The following is a 13,280-nucleotide window of genomic DNA, read 5'->3' on the forward strand; positions in this document are numbered from 1 at the left end:
GCCTTGGATGTGCTCACCAAGTTGTGCCAAGAAATCTGGAGAACAACCACTTGGCCAACTGACTGGAAGAGATCTATATTTGTTCCCATTCCAAAGAAGAGAACTCTTCTCCAGCACCACAACTCAAAGACATCAATTCTCCATCTATCATTTCTAGTCATTTCCAGCTTTCTAATGCATAGCAAGTAATCATGAAGACCATGGCCTGGTTTAGGTGCACCTTAGTCTCCAGACTGTCATCGTTGCTCTTTAGTACTCTGGAGAGGTCCTTGACAGCAGATTTTCCCAATTTAATTATTTAATTCATCTTTTGTTTTAGAAAATTAATCATTCAACTGTGCCCACCATGATCCTATCTTTCCAGATCCCTGCTGAATCTTTTCCATTTCCATTACCTACCCCTCCTGCCACCCACCAAATTATGTGATGCCATGGTTTCTTCCCGGGCATGCCCATCCTCACCCCTCTACTTTCATCCTTCCCCTCTTGGATCCACACACATTTTTTACTAGTTATCTTTCTATATGTACAAGAAATTGTCTTATGCAGTATTTGTCCTTATGAGACTGAGTTAGTTCACTCAGCATAATGCTCTCCAATCCCTCCAAAGTTATGTAGTAATTTTTGAAATCATTGTTGCCGAGTACTCCATAATATTTCATTGTGTGACTGCACCACAAGTTCTCAGTCCATTTGATTGTGGTTGGATATTTGGGCTGTTTCCATGTTCTTTCAATGATGAATAATGCTGCTATGAACACTAGCATACAAAACTCTGTTTGTGTCTGAGTTTCAATTTTCTCGAAATAGTAGTCTTAGAAATGCAATAGCTAGGTCATATGAAATTTCTACGTTCAGCTTTTGTTTTTTAATTCTCTGTTTCCATTTATAATGTTCTGAAAAGGCAGATACATAAAGACAAAAAGCATTTTAGTTGTTGTTTGGAAGTAGAGAGGGGGCTGAAGGGAAATGGAGAATGAATACTAGTTGAGTTTCTTTTTGGAGGAGGAAGAAGTTCTAAAATAAGTGAAAATATGCTAAACCATGATGATTGCACAATTCTGTAATCCTAGGCTTTTAAAAAAATATTTTCTTTTGTTTAAATTAAAGATTTATACAGCATATTAAGTTCTCATTTAACAACTTATACAGAAATTATTTTGTGATATTGGTTGCATTATTCACAAAGGGTCATCATTCTCATGTATTCTGTTCTAGTTGCACCATTTCCAGTACTCTAGTTTTTCATACTCACCCTTCCCTCTACCCCTGCCCCAATAATGTCATCCTTCTTTAGCCTCATTTTGACCATTGGGTCTCAAATATGTTCAGCTTTTTGAGGAAATTCCAAACTGTCTACCAAAGTGGTTGTACCATTTTACAATCCCACCAACAATGTATAAGAGTTCCTATGTCTTTTCATCCTCTCTAACATGTATTGCTTGCTGTCCTGTTAAACTTTGCCACTGCTACTGGTGTGAAATAGTATCTCAATGTGGTTTTGATTGGCATCTCTCTTATTGCCAGTGATTTTGAGCATTTTTAATGTGTCTTTTGGCCATCTAAATGTCTTTCTCTAGTCTTCACTATTTTCTATGTGAACCATATTACATTTCTTTTATTGGATATACTATTTTTGTTTATCATTGACCTAAGTGCTCACGTTCATATTCTACTTTATCCCTACTTTCAAAAACATTGTCATTCTGTCAACCATTTATAGCCTTGATTAGTATTAGCATCCACTCAGAGATTTTAATGAAAATATTGAATGACGGTAGGTTGTCAAGAACATTTGGAGAACTCTAAATGGTGTATTTTCCAAATTAGCATACTTTACATTTCTAATTTGATTTCCTCTCCCTCCCAGGGACAGGACCACTTTAAAAAAAAATTAGCAAACTCACTTAACCAAAAATTTAATTTTAACTTCTTCCACTGAGTAGGAAGAATGTAAAGTTCTTGAGAATTCCCATGATATTCTATTGTAGCTCGCTTTTTATCTTTGATATCTTTGGGACTGATGACTATCTTCCTCTATAGAACAGGGCCTTAAGTGATTTAAAGCATGTGTTCTATTATTTAAAAGTTCAATAATATTAGTATTTTATATAAAGAAAATAAAAAATTCAAATAATTCAGGTTCAAATTCATTCAATATTGGGAGCTTTTAGTTTTAGTTTTAGCAAAACTTATTCCCTAGTTATACTTCTGTTGTCTATTAAGTACCCTATAATTCAAATATTCAAAGATGGAATGTCTGGTGGCTTTTCTATTTAAGACTCTTGTTTATAGTCAACATAACCTCATGGAATGTCTTTGTATTTAAAGGTTGGTTGGGCCCTTGGGCCTGTGGCCCTCAAGCCTAGTGTTATATTTTGGAGGAACATTCTTCTAAGTGCTACAGCGCTGGTTTGTCAAATTGCTGTATTGAGTTATCTTTTGGTTGCTGTGATACTAAACCCTGTGCCATTTGTGTGTCAAATGTCATAATGGTTATCCATGGTGAACAGTGTTTGGTAGAGCTCTCAGGTTAAGATAGATTTGGAAGTAGTAGTGGGATCCACTTCCTAAAAAACATGTCTTTGGAAACTCTATGAACTTAGAGAAATGACAATAGTTATAGAAAGGGTTCAGGTGTTTACTTCATAGGGTCACTGTGAGTCGTGCTCAACTTGACAGCAATCAACAACAACAACAAAAGCAACAATTTATAATCTGTCTTGGAGAGGGTAAAAAAATTCTTTTTGGAGGCTAGGATTTTGAAACTCCGTCTCACATATTTTGGGCACAAGGCCAGGGGGGACTGGTCCTTGGAGAAGAACATCATGCTTGGAAGGTTAGAGGGATAGCATAGGACAAAAAGACCTTGGATGAGATGGATAGGTATAGTAACTGGGGCAATTGGTGTAGGTGTGCTGGAGTCAGTCAGTGAGACTGATTCAGGAAAGGGCAGGCTTCAGAGCTGTGAGTTGGAGGTGACAAGATGGCACATAACAACAACAACAACAGCAATAACTTATAACTGAGGGAATATTTGATTTTTAGTAGGTAAACTTACAAATCCACCAGCTGCTCTGCTGGAAGAAGATGAGCAATCTCCTCCTGTGTGATCTCACTCGAGGGTCAGCTATTGATTGATTCCAACTCAATGGTACACAATAAGAACAACAAGATAAGCATGCTTAGGTGGGAAAGTTTCCAATCTGAGTAATTTATTGTCATAGAAAACCAAATAGCCCAGTTTGCTTGGAAATGCAGTGGAATAACTATAAAAATCAGTGTAATTGACAGTAAGAGAGAAAATTTTGGAGCTAAATGTGATGAATTGACCCTGAGTACTTGAAAACTTCAGGATATATACAGGAAAAAGTACAGACATATAATATTGGCTTAAATAATAATATCTAGATAGAACAACTTTAGCTCATGTGACTTTAATTATGATCCTTTTCCAGTTTCTCATCTTCTAGTTCTTCAGGAGTTGCATTCAATGGCTAACTCACATGAAAACATGCATGCACCTGTAATTCTCACACCATCTGAATTACTTGAAGAATTCCGTTCAAGCTGTTGATCCTAGAGTGACGATAGTAGGTAATCCCTGTGTCCTATCTTGAAATGTGTCCTTTCAAAATATGGATCAAGTTGGCTCAGCCAGTATTCTCAGAGAATTAGAAATTATGTAATGATGGAATGTGACAGTTATGTTGTTGTTGTTATTGTTATGTGCTGTCGAGTTGCCTGCGACCCATAGAGACCCTATGTACAGCAGCTCTGAACCCTACCCTGTCCTGAGCCAGTCTCACTAATTCTGACACACCAAATCCCATTACTCCAGTCACTGTATCAATGCATCTCATCCCAGTCTTCCTCTCCTTCCATCCTTCTGAGCATGATGTCCTTCTCCAAGGACCCATTCTTCCTGGCCACATGCCCAAAGTATGTGAGATAGAGCTTCCAAATCCTAGCCTACAAGGAGAAACTTGGTTTCATCCTCTCCAAAACAGATCAATTTGTTTTACTGGTGGTCCATGGTATGTTCAAGACTCTTCTCCAGCACTACAATTTAAAGGCATCAATTCTTGTCCAGTCATCCTTAGTCATTGTCCAACTCTCTGTGCCTAGCAAATAATTGCAAAGACCATGGCCTGGAGGAGGCTCAGCTTAGTCTCTAGACTGACATCGTTGCTTTTCAGCATTCTAGAGAAATCCTTGACAGCAGATTTTCCCAGTACAATTTGTCTTTTGATTTTCTGAGTGTTGGTGCCAGAGTGTTGATTATGGAGCCAAGTAAGCTGTAACTGTTAACAACCTCAATCTCTTCTCCATCTGTCAAGGTACTGCCAATTTGTCCACTGGTGAGAATCTTTGTCTTCCTGATTTTGAGCTTCAATCTATATTGAAGACTATAGTCTTTGACTTTGTGCTGCAAGCACTTCAGGTCTTCTTCAATTTCAGCAAGTAAGGTTGTGTCATCTACATAACGTAGGTTGTTGATGTGCCTACCTCCAATCTTGTTGCCACATTCCTTCTCATAAAGCCCTGCTTCCAGAATGATCTGTTCTGCACATAGATTGAAAAGGTATGGACACAGGATGCATCACAGACACACTCCTTTACTGATTTCTAACCATGCAGTGTTTCCTTGCTCTCTTCTGAGGACTGCTTCCTGGTCCAAGTATAGGTTTCACATAAGCCCAATCAAGTGTTCTAGGTTCCCATTTTCCTCAAGGTTAGCCACAATTTGTTGAGATCCACATCCTCATTATGTTATCTAATGCAACAAACTAATCAGTTGTAAAAAAGATTAAGGATAAAATGTGACATTCTCAATCTCATAAAAATCTTGATAGGAGGGAAATTACCTTGGAGTGTGGTCCACAGCACCTTTTATTCTAAAAGAGAAAAGGAGATAGAAGTCAGTAGAAAGAAAGGGACAAATTTGTATTACCATCAATAAAGCAGAGTCAGGAGCAGATTTATCCTTTGAACCCAGGTCCCTGTGCTGAGAATCGTCTAGATCTAGGGTAAGATTGATGCCAAGACACATAGAGATCTGTAAGGATTATTTGGCCTACAAATGCCAAAAAGAAAAGAATCTTCTTCCTAAATTGTGAGCCAATAAAGTGAGAAACCTTCGTTAGAGCTAATGCTATCAATTCAGTTCCCCCTTCTCCCCTTTGTACGTAGGACTACTGTTAGTTAGAATTGACAGTGCCTAACAACAACAAAAACCTGAGAGTGATTGCATTTGTTTGTTAAAATCATCCACTTGTGTTATTTTGGTTATAATAGCACAAGTTAACTAAGACAGTAAGTGAACCAATAAATTGATAAGCCAATGTGACATTGAATTTATGTTTTGACATTTACCTCATTTGCCCATCGAGTCTCAATTTTTTTTATTTCCTGGTTTTCCTATACTTTTTTGTAAGGCACTCCATGCTAACTTACTGATTTTCTTAAATTGTCAAGACTGATGCCAAGAAAGTTGTCAATCAAATCTTATTTTCCAATGTGAAACTTCTAGTTTCTATTTGAGCCTCTGCCAAAATAGATTTATTATGAGTAAGTCCTCAAGTCAATCTGTATTTTCTTAAAAATAACACAATAAAATTCAGCTTGAAAGGACCATTTTTGTTATTCTTCAGGGGATGTTTCTAATCAGCAGAGTTAAAAAAGAAAGTAACTTGACATCTTAAATTGAATAGGAAAAAGAACTCTGTTAGGTTGTCACAATGTACCTTTTATTACTGCCCTTTGTATTGAGAATAACAAGTAATTGATAGAACATTTGGAGTGTTCTAGTCAGCTGCCTTCCCATCACTGGTTTGATAAGCAGGCACTTTGCATCTCCCCACCCCGCCCATTTTTAATTGTAATTTTAACAAATATTTACAGAAATGTTAGATTTTCTTTCATCCATTTTTGCCCATTTCCTTCCATATCCCCAGCTCACTTTTTTAAAATATTCCTTCATTTTTTGCATGATTTCCTTCCCCTACACTGCCCCCAGTGCTCTTTGCTCTTGTTATGGACTGATAATACAAGTAATGTCTAATCATATATTCCTTTTAAATAGTTCTTTCCTTTATCTGTTCCAAAGCAGTGCTTGATTTTTATACCCTCTTTTCTTAGTTTCCCCCCAGTCCCCATGAAAGTCCTGTTTTATAGCAGTTACATTATGCAGTATTTACCCTTGTGTGACAGAGATAGTTAAGCATAATGTTCTCAGGAGTCAGTCACCCATGTTGCATAATATTTTAAGTTCCTTGTATTTTCCATTGTGTGAATATACCATAGTTACTCTATCCATTTATTTGTTGATGGATATTTGAATTGCTTCCATCTTTTTACTATTGTGAATAACACAGCAACAAACATGGGTGTGTACATATTTGTTTAGGTGGAAGCGCTGATTTCTTTAGGGTATATTCCTAGTAGTGTAATTGCTGGGTCAAATGGTATTTCTATTCCGAACTTTTTTTAAAAAAAATAATTTTAATGAGCATTTACAGAGATTTTGGATTTCCATTCATTCATTGCTGCATTTCTCTCCCCGCCCAGCCCTCCCCGCTCCCCGCCCCCCAGTTCGCTCCTCTGTTTCAAAAGTAAAAGAAACAGTCCCTCCCTGGGACACAATCCCCCCACATCCCTCCCACTGCCCCAAGTACATTCCACTACACAACCTTAATTGTGGACTCTTGTGATAACCATAATACCCTATCATACATAGCTTTTAAATTATTCACTCCCTCATCTGTTTCAGTGCAGCATACACAATTTATCCAGTTTTTTTCAGTCTTACCCCCACCCTGATATCAGTCCCATTTTACAGCAGTGGCACCATTCAATATTTGTCCTTTTGTGACTGAGATATTTCACTCAGCATACTGTGCTCCAGGCTCACCCATTTTGAATAATATGGCATGAGTTCCTTGTTTTTCAATGCAGCACAGTATTCCATTGTGTGAATAAACCACAACTTCTCTATCCATTCGTTTGTTGATGGGCACCTGGGTTGTTTCCAACTCCTTGCTATTGCGAACAGAGCTGCGATAAACATGGGTAACAGTGGTCACCCTTGCCATTCTGTTAGGCCTCGGAACCACAGGCACCGGGGTAGAAATAACCTCTCTTGTTCTTTCCAATAAGTATTATTCTGACCTACGTCTCTCCATCGACCACGACCTGGAACAGATGGAGAATGCTATAATGCACCTGCAGACTTCATTGTCATCACTTGCTGAGGTTGTATTACAGAATTGTCAAGGGCTAAACCTTCTTCTGCTACAACAAGGGGGTCTTCTCTATCCATTCGTTTGTTGATGGGCACCTGGGTTGTTTCCAACTCCTTGCTATTGTGAACAGAGCTGTGATAAACATGGGTGTGCATATATCTGCTTGGATGTCAGTTATGGTCTCTTTGGGATATATTCCCAGTAGTGGAATTGCTGGGTCAAATGGTATCTCTCTTTGCAACTTTTTGAAGAAGCGCCACAATGCTTTCCACAGTGGTTGCACCATTTTACACTCACATCAACTGTGAATAAGGGTTCCCGTTTCTCCACAACCTCGCCAGCATTTGTTGTTTGCTGTTCTGTTAAATTTTGCTATTCTGACTGGGGTGAGATAATATCTTATAGTTGTTTTGATGTGCATCTCTCTTAGAGCTAGGGATTTTGAACATTTATTCATGTGTTTGTTGCCCATCTGAATGTCTTCTTTGGTGAAGTGTCTGTTCCTATCCTGTGCCCATTTTTCAATTGGATTATTTACCTTTATCTTGTTGTGGTGCTCAAGTATTTTATAAATTCTAGATATAAGTCCCTTATCTGACATATCATTATCAGTCTGTGGCTTCCCTTTTTACCCTGTTGGAGAAGTTTTTAGATGTGCATAGGGATTTGATTCTTAGAAGGTCCCATTCATCTATTTCATCTTCTCCTGGTTGTAGATTTTTCAGGATACTTGGAAGACTGTTTATGTTGTGGATTAGGACTACTAGTGTTGTTCCTAGCTTTTCTTTAATGAAGTTTATAATCCTTGGTTTTAGTCCTAGATCCATGATCCACCTTGAGTTGTTTTTTGTATATGGAGTGAGGTGTGGATCTTGCTTGAGTCTTCTGCAGATATTTTTCCAATATTGCCAGCACCATTTGTTAAAAAGGCTGTTGTTTCCCCACTTAACTGATTTCATCTCTTTGTCAAAAATCAGTTGACCATATGTAGATGGGCTGATTTCCGGGTTCTCAATTCTATTCCATTGATCTATGTGTCCGTCGTTGTACCAGTACCATGCTGTCTTAACCACCACGGCAGTGTAGTAGGATTTGAAATCAGGCAGTGAGATGCCTCCTACCTTTTTTCTATTTTTAAGGAGTGCTTTGCTTATTCGGGGCTTCTTTCCATTCCAAATGAAACTGGAGATTACCTTTTCCATCTCCTTGAAGAATGTGATTGGTGTTTTTATTGGGATTGCATTGAATGTGTAAATTGCCTTTGGTAGTATTGCCATTTTCACAATATTGAGCAAGGGATATTCTTCCACTTCTCCAGGTCTCTTTTTGTTTCTTGTGGTAATGTTTTGTAATTTTCTTTGAATAGATCCTTTGTGCTTCTGGTTAGATTTACTCCCAAGTATTTAATCTTGTGATTTGCTATTGTGAAGGGTATTGTTTTTCTTAGTTCATATTTTGAACTTTTTGAGAAAGCACCATATTACGTCTGGTACAGGCCATGGTCTTTGCAATCACTTGTTATGCGTCAGAGAGATGGACAATGACCAGGGAGGATAAAAGGAGAATTGATGCTTTGGGGCTTTGGTGTTGGAGAAGAGTGCTGAGAGTGCCATGAACTGCTGAGAAAACAGATTCATCCTGGAGAGGGTTAAACCGGGCTGCTCCTTGGAGGCAAGGATTCTGAGGCTTCGTCTGACATACTTTGGTCATGTAGTAAGGAGAGACCGGTCCTTGGAGAAGGACATCATGCTTGGGAGGGTGGAGGGCAGGCACATGAGGGGAAGGTCCTCTATGAGATGGATTGATTTGGTGATTGGGGCAATCAGAATGAGTGTGTCGGAGACAATGACATTGGCACAGGACAGAGCAGTGTTTAAAGCAGTTGTACATAGGGTCGCTATGAGTTGCAAGCGACTTGACGGCACATAACAACAACAACAACCTTCCACAGTGATTGCATCACGTACTTTGTATTTTAATACTATAATTTAGGTGTAAGTATCTGGGTTATCTTGAGATAAATTATGCAATAATTGTTTTAGGGACTAAAGAAAAACAATTTTCATTATATCATAACTATTTGAACTATTAACCAATTCACAGAAGACAGTTAAATTAGGTAAGATTAAAATCGAACTCACTGCCCTCAATTCTGACTCATGATGTTCCCCAAGATGATGTTTCCAAGGCCCTGGAACCAGAAACTTACTCTGTTACAGTGAAAGGTGTTTGTTTATGATTAAGAAGCTTATATAGCATCACGCCCACTTTGGCTTTGTTATATACATGAATATGTTGTGTACCGTAAAGTTGAAACCAACCCTCCAGTGGTTTTTCAGAAGCAGTAAAATCGCACGACAGAAAAATGTCCATCCTTCTTCTACGGAGCAGCAAGTGGCCTCAAACTGTGTGCCTTCAGGATTGCACCTCAGCTTCTTGCCACTAAGCCACCAGTGCTCCCTAATATATTTATAGCATATACTAAAATGAATACAGAAATATCACCAGCTGAACCTATATATGAGTATGGGTATAGTCCTTTTCATGTTTGTTCATTTTGTCTGTCTATGGATCTATTTGTAGATGAAGGTTTATGACTACTGATATTGTAGGATTATGTATGTAATATGTAATAAGGTTTTTGTTGTTGTTATAGACTGATCTTCTATGCTTCTTCATGTCTACCTTATCTTAGTGATATTGTGCTAATCAATCCCTTACTATATATTGCTTTTCCATTCACCCATCTTGATATATATTCTGAAAAATTGCTTTCCCGCTAAATTTTTTTATAATATGAATCAAATTTATGAGTTGATTGAATTTCCATTCAACCATTTATGCATATTTTATTTTATGACATTGATTATGTTTCCTATGTTGTAATATCATTCTTCTCCCTTTCTCTAGGTCCCCCCCATTCATATTTTTACCTTTTCCTTACATGCATCCTGGCCAAAACCTGCCCCTTTGGTCTTGCATCATTGATGGTTTCAAGAACTCTCTAGTGTTCTTGTTTACTTTATAGGCCTGTCTATTTTGGCTGAAAACAGTGCCAAAGATGAAGAATGAGAGAATATATATTCAAGAAGCTGAGAGAACATCATATAAGGTTAAGGTTATAGATAAACTTAAAGAATGACTAAACGGTATAGGCTCAGAATCTCAACAGTTACTATCAGATTAGGAAGCCTGATAACTTTTAGGTTAGAGTTTTATTTCATATTTATCTACTACTCTGTTTAGGACTCATTATTGTGACCCTTTTAAGAGTAGTTAGAAGGAGTATATGGGTGTCGCCTAGATCTTTTGGTCTCAGTTCATGAGGATTGAGGGGTTTTTTATGATTTTTAAAATTCAAGGAAACAATTTAATAATAAAATATCTTATGATACCATTCACAAAGATAAGATGAAAAATTCAAGTAAGATATTATGGAGTAAGTATACCACACTTTTCACTAACTTTGAGAAAGTTTTTCTCCATAAAAATTGCCAACACTGGGAACAATAATGTGCTATCTCTGATTTATGTTTGAAAGGAAACTTAAAAACTGATGACATTCACAGGGAGATTTGAAAAAAGTATAAGCAATTTTTACTTTTTAAAAAATATAGATAGGCAAGTGCAGAGATCTGAGAACACAGGACAGATAAAATTTAAGTGAGAACTTTTATGAAAAATAATTAGTTTGGGAGCCTCAGTGGGGAGCAGCTAGCCTCGGCAGGGAGCAGTGAGCCGTGGGGGGACACACCCACTAGGAGCAAGTAGGAAAGTACAAATAGGAGTGAGGTACTTGGAGGGGGGATCACTGCTGATGTTGGAACAAATTTGGGACCCTTTCACCTTCAGCAAGAGAGAGTGAGACAGCTGGAGCTCAACATGGGTGGTAGATCCAGTTCTTGAGGGGAAAACAAAGACTTCCTGGTTTTCCATTTAGGTGCCCCACCCCCACCCCTGCCCTGAGTGGGTCTGGGTGCTTATCCTCCCTCAACCCCTATGTGTGTCTCTCTGTGTGCCCACCCTATGTGTATCCATGCGCCCCTGCCCAACCTTCTTCTGGAGCAGTGACATGAGATCAAGAAATGGCTATTGCCCAGGCATGAAAATCTCTACCACAGTTGTTGTTGTTGTTATGTGCCCTCGAGTTACTTGCGACTCATAGCGACCCTATGTACAACAGCCCTAAACTCTGCTCTGTCCTGTACCAATCACACTGTCTCCGACACTCCCATCCGGATTATCCCAGTCACTGAATCAATCCACCTCATAGAGGGCCTTCCCCTCCTGCACCGTACCTCCACCCTCCCAAGCATGATGTCCTTCTCCAAGGACCGGTCTCTCCTCAGCAGTCTACCTCACTTTCTACACAAGTCCAAAGCAAGATATCACTCCCCAAAATGACACAGTATCAATGGATTTCCTGGAGCCAGAAAGCCTGATGGAACTTTCTGACACAGAAACAACAATGATTGAATATTTTCAATGGGTGAAAGACAAACTTGAAGAATTACAGGACACTGCAAGCAAAAACCAGGTGGAGCTTAAAAAACAATCCAAAACAATACAGATAAAACAAATGAGGCATTAGTGACACTAGAAAAACAAGAAACCATGATTCAACATATGAGGCCCAATGTTTCAGATGCTGTCAACATGATGGAGAGACATATGAACAGAGCTGACAAGATGGAACACAGAATGAGTAAAATATAAGATAAAATTGTCACCACTGATAGGCTAAAGCAAAAAGCAGAATCAAAAAAGAAGGAAAAAGAAGAAAACTTAAGAATAATGTGGGACACTATCAAAAGAAATTAATATGTGCATCTTCCAAATCCCTGAACAGGAAGAAGCAAGTAAAGGCACTGAAAAAGTTGTGGAAGAATTACTAGAAGAAAACTTCCCAGGCATAATGAAGAATGAGAGAATATATATACCCAAGAAGCTGAAAGAACACCATTTAGAATAGACCCCAAAAGAAAAACACCAAAACATATCATACTTAAATTTATCAGAACAAAAGATAAGGAGAGAATTCTGAAAACAGCGAGGGACAAACAAAGAGTAACTTATAAGGAAGAGCAGATAAGATTAAGTGCTGATTTCTTAGCAGAAACCATGTGAAAAAGAAGACAGTGGAATTACATTATTAAACACTCAAAGAAGTCAACTGTTAACTGCCCATCAAATATGAATGAGAGATCAAGATATTCCCAGAAAAACAGAACCAAAGGGAGTTTTTAAAAATAAGACCAGTATTGCAGGAAACACTGAAAGACATTCTTTTTGCAGAGGTGCCTCATAAAGCAGGATAGACTCCTAGAAACAACACCAAAAAGAGCTCAACAAAATTATAGCAATAAAACCTTGCCTCTAAATAGTCACTCTGAACGTAAATGGTCTAAATGCACCACTCAAGAGAAAAAGAGTAGCAGATTGGATAAAAAAACCAAAATCCATCGTTGTCTACAATAGACACACCTGAAAAATGAAAATAAAGAAAGACTAAAAATAAAAAGGTTAGGAAAACATACCAAGTAAATGGCAACCAGAAAAAAAGCAGGTGTAGTGATATTAATCTCTGATAAAATAAATGTCAATGGAAAAACCATCACAAAGGACAAGAAAGCTCACTACACAATGCTTAAAGGGTCAATAGAAAAAAAGGACATAACAATAATAAATGTGTCCTGTCTCCATACCTTTTCAACATGTATGCAGAGCAGATTATCCGGGAGGCTGGGATCTATGAGGAGAATCGTGGAATCAGGATTGGTGGAAGATCTATTAACAATCTGCATTATGCAGATGACACAACCCTGCTTGCTGAAACAAAGGAGGACCTCATGCACTTGCTGCAGAGGGTCAAGGACTGCAGCCTTCAGTATGGACTGAGGCTCAATGTCAAGAAGACAAATATTCTCACCACTGGACCAATTGGTAGCATCAGGATGGATGACGAAGAGATTGAGATTGTTCACAGCTTCAGTTTGCTCGGCTCCACGGTCAACACTCTTGGCACCAGGAGTCAGG

Source organism: Elephantulus edwardii, unplaced genomic scaffold (genome assembly GCF_000299155.1).
Source record: "Elephantulus edwardii isolate Elephantulus edwardi_28Jun2011 unplaced genomic scaffold, EleEdw1.0 scaffold00043, whole genome shotgun sequence".
NCBI classification, from domain to species: domain Eukaryota; kingdom Metazoa; phylum Chordata; class Mammalia; order Macroscelidea; family Macroscelididae; genus Elephantulus; species Elephantulus edwardii.